Genomic DNA, 12,477 nt, shown 5'->3' on the forward strand with positions numbered 1-12,477 from the left:
GGCTCCTACAAGCACAGAAACAGGGTGCAGGCAAGTGCGCTCCAGCGCCAGGGAAGAAATTCACCTCATGGGGCAATCTGGCTAAATTGTCCATGTCTAAACTCATGAGGTAAAAACCTGGGAGTCATCTCTCATCCTGGGAGAGACAGATGTACAGTGACCTGCATCCATATAACTAAATTATGTCATCACCTACAGCTGCCAGCACACAACCATGCAGTGCCATTGAAACACACGGGGGCATCTGAGATATTCAACACCGGGACTGTCTCTGTGTTCAACTGGAAGCACAGGTGAGATACCATAGGCTGTACTGATAGGTCCTGATCAGCTATGTATGAGCCTTTGGGTGAGAGTCTCAGTTTCAAACTGAGTTCCAGCATGACTGCTTTGACATTTTAAATAAAAATCAGTCCAACACTGTGTGCCAGGTTGAGACCCTGTACCAAAACTCACAATGAGGTGAGCAGCTTGGTTCCAGACTGCACACAGAGTGTACAGGAGACTTGTGAAAGCACCAGTGAAGTACTGGACGTTCCTTGTTTGTTTCATACCATTTGCCTTTAAAGATCCTGAAAGTTTTAGAAACAATGAGCAGGATCTTAAATGTGCAGACTCTACACCAGTGCTCAGAAATTTTGGGTTGCTTCCTCCAGAAGCCGTAAAGATGTGCATTGCCTCTAAGGAAAAGGTCTGCTGGCAGGGTAGACCTTTATCTGAAGGAAGCTGTCTACACTGTGGATGTGTGAGTGTAAAAAAAAAAAAAAAAAAAAAAAAAAAAAAAGAGTGTCATCTCTCCATAAAGAGTTGGGTGGTAAACTGTAATTTTCTATAGAGCTTTCTATAAGGAAACAAGGGCCAGTGGAAGAAGGTGTGGTCATGCCCCAGAGGAGCTTGGTAAGCAATGTTAGAACAAAATGAATCTCTAGTTCAAAAATAGTAAGTGGTACCTGCTAAAGTCACAACCTGAGGTTAGAAATCAGGATTTTTAGACTTCTGGTTTTGAACTTGCAGTGGGTAGTCACTGGGAGCACATTATCAAGTTTTCCCTGAAACCATGAAAGTGGAAAATATACTGAGAGAGAGAGAAATAGCTGATTCTTTCCTGGAAATTATTTGTTTCTGGGCACTAAAGCTCTAAGTATTGAATGCAGGAAGATGCAGCACTGGAAAATGGAAATGAGGGAGGGAATGAAGGCAAAATGGTAGCGTAAGACTGAAAAAAGAGCTGAAAGCTGTAGAGTGAAGAGTAAGAGAGAAATAAAAACATGAAGGACCAGGTATAAAATAGAATGGAAATCCCTCAGGGTTAATCCAGAGCCACTAAGTAGCCTTGCTGTTATTAAATACCATGTTTTGTATGAGTATCACTTAAGCAGTCTCTTTAATGGGATACAGCAGCTGCGTGCCAGGGCACAGTGACACTTACCAAACAGCTGAGGAGAGGAAAGACATAATACTTTCTACAGGATGAACTTTATGAGTTTACGAAGGAATGAGCTGAGTCAGAATCTGGCTAGGATGCTGTAGTTAAGCCTTTTAATCTTGAAAAAAACCCCAACATTAGCTATTTAACAACCTCAATATTAATTTTATGTTTCACCTGAGAAAAATCCTGTGCCCTCTTCCATCTAACAGCTCTAGCACCAACTTGGACCTAGGTTCAGTTACATCTCCAAGAAATAAAAAACAAAGGAGTCACCAACATTCCTTCCTTCTGGTGGTTTTTTGTTTGTTTGTTTGTTTGGGTTTTTTTGTTTTGGTTTTGGTTTTTTCCTTAGTATTCTTCTTAGTAGAACTGATCTCAGGGAATGCTACTGACTCTGCAAGGTATGACACAGTTGCATGCAAGGTGGTGCATCTCCAAGAAAAATCTGCCTAAGAGTGAATCTAACAAAGCCTTCTGCTCTCAAATCTTTGAGCTTGTACAAGCCAAAACAGTCTGGGAATGGGTTTCCATGTTTTTGACCTTGACCTTAAATTGTTGGCTCTTATCTGATTTAGGATGAAAGTTCACATTATTTCCCTCAGGAACAGACAGCAGTATTTGCCCTCAGTTGTATTTCTCACAATTTATTCAGTTTGTTTTAATTGTGTTTATGAGGAAACAGAGGACGTATTACAAAAACTAGATATTTTTATTTAAATAAATACTGGTGACTACTGTGACTGTAAAAGTTGTGACTACTGTGATGATTATTGACATTTGGTCAAGAGGCATCTTAATTTCAACTCTTAACCTCAGTTAAAATTACTCTTTAAGGACTTACCTTCATTAAAAAATGACTATATTTCAACTCAATTTGTTCAATCAAATGACACAGACTTATATAAGGTTAAAACACATAAAGCAGTCACTACCTTACATACATTCTAATATGTCATTCCTTTCATCCCAGAGATGAAATTTTGGTAGGACTCAGTGATGGTCTTGTGCACCAGCACTGCTGAATATTTTTTCCAGTGTTTCAGTTGGCACAAACACATGATGTTACACCCCACTGAGCTATTTCACTGCATTCCTGACATACTTTTGGTCAAAGACTTTTGGTTGTAGCTATCTTTGCCCTAAATAATTTATTTTCTTTTTAGGATTCAGAAGTGACACCAAGGTTCAGTTTTGAGTATCTTGCAATTTCTAATAGGAGAAATCTCAGTTCACTGGACAAACCTTGCTGCATCACTTAAATAAGTAATACATTTTGTGTAACATTACACAACTGCAACCACTACAGATAAAATAGCTCTATGTAATGAAATAAACTGTAAATAATAAATCTGAAAGACTTTTCAGAGGACTGTAAAATCAGGTTTGGACCACAGTTATGCCTGTCAGATGACTTAATCTCACATCCTGTACACCTAAGGCACCTAAACTCAACTCTAGGTATCTAAATTAAATCACTTTCATACTGAGCCCCGGTATGGTATTCTTGACTAAAACAGAAAGGCCATCAGGGTATCCAGTTTCATTCTGAAAACACCTTCAAGTAGGTATTTTTCCTAAGTTTGTCACCCAAATATTCAAATTCAGATATCCCATGTTCAACTCCCAACCATAATTTCTTATGCTTTTAGTATTCCTATTTTCTCTGAAGAAATAATTTATTCAGTGATATACAAAAAAAGGCTAAGATCCACAAGATTTGTTGAAGGTATTACTCAAAGCTTTAAAGCAGAGAGGGACAGCTATCCATGTATCAAATCTCGCTGTGTCTGTGGCTCCAGTGCTTGTCCAAAGACCTGCATGGGTGTTAAAGTTCCCAATGCTGCTGAGATTTCACTGTGCACTTCTGATGATGTGATGTTATGACTACATTACTGTCAATGGTAAATGATATCTTAAAGCCAGACTACCTGTAGAAGGTGCAATCATGTTTAGTTTACCCGGTAAACACATATCAATTTTCTCTCTCTGTCAAGTATCTTTTCCTGTCCACAAAGGATTTTTGTGATTTTTTTTTTTTCTTTAATTAAAAAAAAAAAAAAAAACACAAAAAAACAAAACAAACAAACCAAAAAAACCCAAAACAGTTGGATACCAAAGTTAGCTTTTATTCATTTGTAAACCGTTGTTTTCATCTCCCTGAACTACTGCCCATCCTGGAGCCACCTTAAATTCAGAATATGTGCTGGTTTAAAAAGTAACACCGTGAATTAAGCAGAATAGGACACAATGCAACTCTACTGTTTTACTCATCTCATATTATACAAATGAAACTCACTTTCATTCATTACATCAATAGACAATGTATTTCCAAGCCTTATAAAAAGACAGAATTAAGACTCTGGTATCCAGAGAGATTGTACACATAATGCAACCATCATCAAACTAGAGGGACTTTACCCAGACAAATGTGAATATTTTTATTCATGCATATACCAGAGATGCTGCTACCCACAGTTCCATGACTGTTTTAGTGGGCCTCATTCTCCATCATCTTCTTGACCTTTATTCACAAACACAAACGTAGGGTTCCATGTCTAGAAATACCTTATAAGCAACCACACCTTGCTGAGAAGTTTCTGTATTGAAAAAATACAGACATACCTTTTAAATTTCAGTTAGTCCTCCATTTTTATTGAATAATGATGTCCAAAAACAGAGTAGTGTACACAAAATAGTATGTTTTTAGCTATGTTTGGGAACAGAGGGAAAAGGATTAACAGAAGTCACTTTTAAAACCTTTTACTGTCTAGTTCTGTAAAACTTACTTCTGGTTCAGTGATGTCTAGTGTTGTAACAGACTGGGTCAATTAACATTTTCTTCATACAGCAGTGGGTCAAATGTGTTTTTATAACTCATACAACTTTTATTGAGCTATAACTTCATCAATTCCAAAATAATAATCTCTGAGATAGACAAGCATCAGTGATAAAGCAAACAGACCTATTTTCTAGGGACGAGTTGACTTTGTTCCTCTTCAGAGTGCAACTACTTGTATCCCTGCTCCCTATGAGAACTTCTGAGAATTCAGACAAATAGTTTAAAATTTTAAACAAATATTTTTTGACTAGTTGACCTTTAAAGGTCCCTTCCAACCCAAACCGTTCTGTGATTTATGATTTTCATTATTCATGGAAACAGACTAACAGAAGCCATCAGCAACCTTCAGGTACTTACCTGCCTGTTTCAGTGGATATTTTGTCTCATTTTGTATTTTTACAGACTTCCTAATATTTGAATTAGATATTTTAGTTAAATTTTGAGATGGTTTTCAGCTATTATTGAAATCTTTTTCCCTTATTATTATTTGACATCCAGGAAATAAGAAGACATGGGCAGAAGAGGAAGGATCAGCATGGACAAAATCTGAAACCATCTTTAAGTTTTATAGCCCTCCTGGCTGTATAATAACATTCTGGACATTGCAAGAATTTAAATGTGCCTCAAAGATGAAAATTTTAATGCATGAGATCATCCATGGGTTTTTAAATCATTCATGTACATTTTAAAACAAACATGTTTTCCTGACAAACATTTTTATAGGACAATTAGCAGCCCTTCCCTTTACAGTTCCCTTCGAAAATAAGCAGACACTGATTCACTTCCAAGATGCTGATGAAAAAATAAGGACTCGGAGGAAAACAAAGCAGACAGGGACAATACTGGTGATATAAATGAATGAATACATTCCATTGACAATTCAATTTGCCAGTGAGACTGTAAATAGTCAAAAATCCAGACTTGTAGGGAAAGTAAGTTTCCTGCTGAACTCCAACATGTGGTAAAGAATCAAGATCAACATCTCAAAATATTTTTCAGAAGCCAAAACTACTAAAATATTTTGGTTTATAAATGACAAAAGGATTTTATTAAATATTTATTTGTTATGATTTTGAAACAAATTATTTGGAAATAATTGACATATTGACGTATAATATTACATTTTATAAGTCAAAAAAGTAATAAAATATAAAATATTACGTATTGTTTAAAGTGATTAAATAACCTTCCTTAAATCAATGTAACATAATTATTAGCTTTGATTAAAAAGAAAATGCCCATAAAACCCTATATGCTAGTGCATAAGTTAATATGACAGCAGTTTGAAGTGATACCATTAGAAGTGCATATTGATACAATCACTGGAAACATTTTAATTTTGACAGAATAGCATTTAACCTCAAAGAGTGTTGATTAACTCTCTGAAATACTTTTGTTCTCTTATGCTAAGAAAATGGCCTAATGCTGGGTTATGTATCATGATAACTCATAAATTAATGGGAAATCTCCTTTTATACACACTGCAGACAGCTTAGGACTCTGTTTTGCCTTTGGAAGTGACTCACTGTGACACACACACAGACACATCTGGTATTTATAGTTGCTTTTGTCCCAGCTTTGGATGCCTTTGCTCTCATGTCAAGTCATAAGGATCCTAGGGCAATACAGAATTTCCTGAAAAGAGTTTAATTGCTCACTGACATTATCTTGAGTGAAATCTAATTTAAAATGAAGACTTTGCAGTTCTCGCCAACTTGTGAAACATGCAACACTACGTTTATTACTCAGTAAGAGAATATCTGTCATGGCATTTAATCCACTCAACATGAAACAAAAGGGTGGTATTCTTCATTTCCAGCTTTAACCATATAAAAGTTAGATGTCTCAGCCTGAGCTATTGACCTTAAACTGCCTCTGTGGTCAGTAGAGAGAAAGCCATTTCACATGACAATTCATCTGACCTTTCTTAGGTACATATTTTAAAATGAGATGAACAGTCCTCTAGGGATTTAAAACGAGATAAACTGCCATCTAGAAATTTGATATCTATATCTAACCTAATCACCTGAGGCTCCCTCTGCAGTCAATGGAGAGAAATCAGCTTCCTTGCATGACCTTCATCGTCCCCAAGGAATCTAACCTTGTGCAATATGCCTCCGCCAGGCTAGGAAGTCTGATAGCAGGCTAAAATCCCTGAATCCCTGCATGCAACATAACTTTGTAACTCATCAGTCAAAGAGTGGAGCCCCACATCAGTCATCTCAAATGCTCTCACTGTCCAGGCCTGACACCTTACTCTCTAATTTCACCAGGGCATCACAGTACCTGCCCATGCTATTCCAAATGCTCACACACACACTGCAGTAACGATACAACAAGGGACCATAAAAAAACCTGGTAAATATGCTAGGAAACATCCCATCTGTATTTTGTACTGGATTAAAACAATGTTACAGTGGTGGTGTTCTGAATTAATCACATCAACCTCAGTGCAGTTATTGTGGCCTGGAGCCAGTAGGAGAACACAAAAGCAGTGTTTGTGAGTCTTTCTTCAGCTTATGGCAGCTGTTTAGCTCATCTTTGATCACACTTATTTTTTTTGCAGTTAAGCTTTTTGGTCACACTATCTTTGCAGAGATAGCTGTTCCAAACAATACCCATGTTCACATGCCAGCAAAGGTATTTATGCACGTGGATTAGCTGGTTATTGCTTGTCATGCACTTACTCGCTTTTGTGTTGTTTTTGTTTTGTTTACAAAAAGACATTCAGCTACTCAAGGAACATAAGCAACAGCATATGACATAGCTGAGCAGCTGTACACGAGAGTTAACATTGGTGCAAAGTGTTCAGTTGTAGCAGATAGGAAGGGCTATGCCGGTTTAGGTCAAGGCAACAGACTGGTGGCTAATTTAATACAACAATGAACAGCAGATGCTCTTGGGAAAGGCTATCAGGACAGGGCATGCCTGTGGCTATGCATCCCTAGGATACACTTCCAGTTTTCAGTACTTTGTGGCTCAAAGACTTCCTGATCGGGTGTGAGTGTCTGCATTTAACAGTCCTGAAAGGATTTTCTTCCATGTGAATTTATCTATCAGTTTTTAAATCCGTATAAACTTTCAGCATTACAAGCATACAGCTTAATTATACATTGCACGAAGAATCCTCTCCCTTTTTTTCAGTTGCCGGTTAGTTTTATTTGATACTGCCTGGTTTTTATGGTCAGAGATACAAAATGATTGATCCTCATTAACCTTCTCCAGCTCCTACATGATTTTGTAGACCTGCACCATATGCCCTCTCATTCATCTGTTCACAAGGCTGAGTGCCATTCAACTGAGTCATTTCTCATTTTGAAAGGTTCCATACCATTGATCATTTTTACCTTTTCCTGTTCTACCAAAATGTTTGTAAGCAAAAAGAAACCAAGAGAAAGAAAGGTTTATCAGGATGAAGGATTAATAAAAAAGTCTATATCTTTAAGAAGAAGTGCATATTTTGGGGATACATATTGAGAATAAATAGAAGACTATGATTTTTTTATCCTCCTAGGTGAAGGTGGTGGCAAGCTGCTAAAAGAGTTCATAAAACTCCAACAATTTCCTCAAATATCTCCATCTCTTTTGGATAAAATCTAGACAAACAGGTTTCTCATAGGTGATAATAAAATGCTTCAACAGAAATTTAAGAAATTTAAGAAATTGTTACTCAGCACATATGAATTTTAATCCCCTCCAAATCACATTTCAATAATAACACACAGGAGTTTCAAATGTGCTACCTAAGGCTACCTTGGGTATTTTTTGATGCTTTTCCATAGAAGTCCAGAAGGTAGGAAATAAATGTTATGCACATATTTGAAAAGGATAGCAGGAAGGCTGTTGTAATGATAAGGTGTCAGGTCACACTGAACTCAGGCAAAACAAGCATTGAGCCCCAACTGATACAGATCTAGGCAAAAAGAGCTAAGGGGGGAAAATATAATTGATGCCAATCTCAGAAACTATACAGAAAATAAATGTTATCAAACTACGAATTTATTTTTATGGGTTGATTGATGAAGAAAATTGTATTAACCCTGTCTTCCCCTTTAGACTTTCAGCTTTAAATTGCTTTAAATTTAATTAAATGATGCTAAATTAATGTACCACATCATTAAAATTTAACAGGTCATATACCTATGGATCAAAACTTGGTAACAAACATCCCTCAAAATATTGTTGTAAAATGAGACCATTTCTATGGAATTACTCTTGACTGTATTTTACTTAATGTTTTAATAAAAATCTGGAACGAACCACAAAACAATCACAGTTAAACTTCGCAAGTGATCATTGCCATAGTAATAAATCATGAGGAGTTCAGGTCGGTGGTACACAGCTTGGAAGACTGCATGCAAATTTTATTTTAATGTGGTCAAGTGTGAATGGTCATATTGACCAACGATCCCTTGTGTCGGTGTTTCCAGGAGGGCTGATACAGTCTTTCCATGTAGAAATTATCTTGAATAGGTGCTCAAAGTTCATGTTATCTCAGCATTTGACCTTCATGCAACTGTTCCTGTAATGTTTTGTTTAGTTCTTGTGTCACTGTTTAAATGGTTCTCAAAGGACTGGAGAGATTCGGAGAAGAACCACTAAAAAAGGTTTCCTTGTACCAAAAGATTCCAGAAACTCAGTCTGATAGGGAAGGCTAAGGGACAGTAAAGTTTATAAGCACATAAAATAAAACTTTGATTGTGATCTCTTTGGTCGAAGACATAATAAAATACAGTGGCTGAAAGCTGAAGCTAAAAACTCTAAGGCTAGAAATGAAGAACAAATTTTTAACAGTGAGGGTAATTAGGCAACTAACAAACACTTTCAATCAAGATCAAATGTTTTTCAAAACATTTAATACTCAATTTTAAACTGAAGATCTATAGGTCAGGCAAGGTGATTACAATCCTCCCTTGATAATCTATGGATCTATGGATCTAAGCACACCCTGAAGACTAAATCTGAAAACAAACAAGAAATAAATAATTTATGAATACTTTTAAATAGTGTGCTGTTCAAAGAAGCTGGAATTACTTCAGAAATAATTTAGAAACAGAAAAGGGAATAATCATTATTTAATAAATCGTTTTGCTCTACTCTGAATTTACTTGTTTGTTTGTTTGTTTGTTTGTTTGTAACTGGAAGCTGAATAATGACCATTGAAAATAACTGAGAGTTGAGTAAAACAAGAAAAACGTCAAATGCTCCAGTGACTTTTTGAAGTTATTTTTACATGATTTCTGGCATTTTCATTTTGAGTGTCATGTAATTTTTCCTAATCATTATCAAAGCAAAACTATCTAGGTACAGATAACATATATCAATGTAAAGATATTTTCTCTCTCTTTTGAAGTTGCGTCTTTGTACCCTCATGAAAAGTTTTGTGTTTGAAACCGTCTGTTGATCACTTACTAGAAAGATAGTGCAGATGAGTTAGGGTTTTTCTACCACAGGAAGATTATTTTCTCTATTTTTCTATTCAGACAATTTTTCATTAACACTATATCTTGGTTTAAATAAGACCCATCTCCTTTATGGACACAAAGGAACAAATGATGTTTTTTCAAAGTTTAGATAAACGGCAATCCTTACATAATGGTGGGCATTTCCTCTTTGGAGATCACCACTGAATCAGGACATTCAAACAAACTCACCGCTAAGCTGTTCCCTGGGGCTAGGCTCAGTTTGTCCAAAGCTATGCTTATTACATGTGCTTCGGTCAGCAGATATGCAATCTTAGACAATAGCTTCTTTCTGTAAACAATAGCCAGTATTAAGAATGTCATCAGATATAATGGCTATGAGTGGGACAATTCTGCTTTCTTCTGAAAGCTTTCATAATGGAGCGGTCAAAGTGTTCGTGTGTGTGTCTGTGTGTGCGCCTGTGTGTCTAAGTGTCTGTGTGTGTTTTAAGAAAGATCCACCAGCGTGCTGCAGAAGCAGCCTGCTAGTCTCAGAAGAGCTGGTTCATGAAAGGTGCCATTTATAGTGCTTTCACAGTACCATAGAATGGAAACATTAGGTAATAGTAAAATCCCAGAGCTAGACTTACTAAATTCTGAAAACTTACTCACATTACCATGCTTTATAGGGCTTTAGGGACTTCATAACAACAATCTGTGCAACTGCAGACTTTGTTTAATGAAAAAATAAATAGAAATAGTTACCCAAAAATTAGCCTAAAGACTGGTATTCCCTTGTTAGTGCCCTTTAATAATTTTCACTATGCCTCCATTTGCACTCTGTCTAGAAAATAAAAGGCTTATTCATGCACAAAAACACAGATCTGCCTTCTCAGTGAGAAATTTTGTAACATTTCTGTAGTAGAATCAACTGTAGCAGCTCAAGGTCTTTTTCTGAAAGAAGAAAAACGGTTAGCTGGATATTGCATTACTTTCAGGAGATTTCTTCACCGTTGTGTAATTTATCTGACAGTTGCCACAGGGCTTACATGCCACTTTAGTTACCCTACTGATTTTTAAGGGATTAATATGCATGTGGAAATTAGGGGAGCATTCATTTTTTCCCCCTAATTTCATCAAATTACATGCACTGTAATTTTAGATAAATCACACTATTACACTGTTTCCCCATTTACGGAGACTTGTGGGTTCACTTTGGTTTGCCTTTAAGTAGTCACTATTTGCATCAACATCCCAACCGACTGGGTTAGTCTGATGTGCCTTCTAAAGGGTGTCCTCTCAACAGCTCTCCTTAGTACCCTGTCATGAATTTGTTTGGGTTTTTCTTACCGGGACGCATCAGAGCCAAAGCTCCAGAATGTCTCACTTTCCATACAAGGCTTCCTGTGTATTTTAAATGAAACAGATATAACAAAGAAAGCAATGTGAATTTATGCAGCTCCAAAGTGGGAGAAACAAAGAAGTTGGTTGAAAAGACAGACAGAAATATATCAGCCTTGCAATCTCAAGTGACCCTCAGGCAGGTACAGCACATATGCCTTCTGGCTTTAGTGCAGACAGAATTGAAAAGATCAGCCTTTTTCTGACCCCAGATATGAGCATCTGGCGAAGACCAGCATCCTTCACAATTTTGGCAGTTTGCAAAGACACAGACTGGCCTGGATTACAAATCGGAAACACTCATCACAGCTGAAAGTCTATTTTTTGTTATTGGGATAGTAGGAAACCAAGAGAGACAGACACACAGTTGGGGGAGGAGGAGGCAAAGTAAGACTGTTTTTTCTCTGCTCTTGAAACCTATGATGCAAATATTTATGCATGAGGCTGAGAGGAATTCTTGGGTCATCCTTCTACGCTGTCTAAAAACAGACGTCTAAAAGGAGAGCTCACAACAGTGCCTAAGTCTGAAAACGTGCTGATGTCAGAATTTTGGTCTATTTACATGCTTTCAGTGAAGAGCAGCCAACTACCTGCTTATCATAAATCTCTCCTCTCCCTCCCCTCATCCTCTCCACTGAAACTCCTACAATTTTCAGTACAGAACACCGATGCACAAGTAGGTTATTCTGTGTATGAAAGCACTTCTTGTGAAAGGAGTTGAATGCACAGTCCTGGAGACCCACATCCTCTGCAGTATAGCAAAGGAAAAAAAGATACATCATGGATAGCAGCACTGTCAGCTTCCTTGGTCTGACTTACCAGCTTCACTGAGTTTGAAGAAACACCCACTGGGGTGAAAGGATCATTTATCCTTTATAGCCAAGTTGTTGTCCTAACTGCTATAATTGCCATATAGGCTGCTAATTAGAGCCAGTTATGGTTATGGCTTTTGCAGTGCTGACAGATGTGAACTGTTCACCCAAAGCTTAGCCTGAAGGTTGTGCTACTTATAAAAGCTATCAGATATAACAATCTGCTAAACTATGGTAAATTTATACCTGCCTAAAGATTAAATCAGAGAGAATAGGGCTGAAAAAAACATCCAGAGAATGCTTGATCCATCTCACTGTACCAGAAGATCGTGTCTATTTTGTTTTGGGGAGCTTTTTGTCTAACCCAGTTTTATAGGCCTCGTCTATAGTGACTCCAGAGCCTCAACATGCAACTCATTCTAGTGCTTCATAAAACCTTCCAAGAGAAGGGTCTTGTTAATGGTTAACCTAAACTATCCCCATACTTCCTATTTGCCATATTCCTTTCCTCTTTGCAGGGTCATGCCATACAACAGATGGTAAACATGTCTCTCCAGTCTTTTCCTAGTTTATAATATCTTTCTCCGTGCATGA

The sequence above is a fragment of the Athene cunicularia genome (genome assembly GCF_003259725.1).
Source record: "Athene cunicularia isolate RWA chromosome 3 unlocalized genomic scaffold, athCun1 chr3_part1, whole genome shotgun sequence".
In the NCBI taxonomy this organism is placed as follows: domain Eukaryota; kingdom Metazoa; phylum Chordata; class Aves; order Strigiformes; family Strigidae; genus Athene; species Athene cunicularia.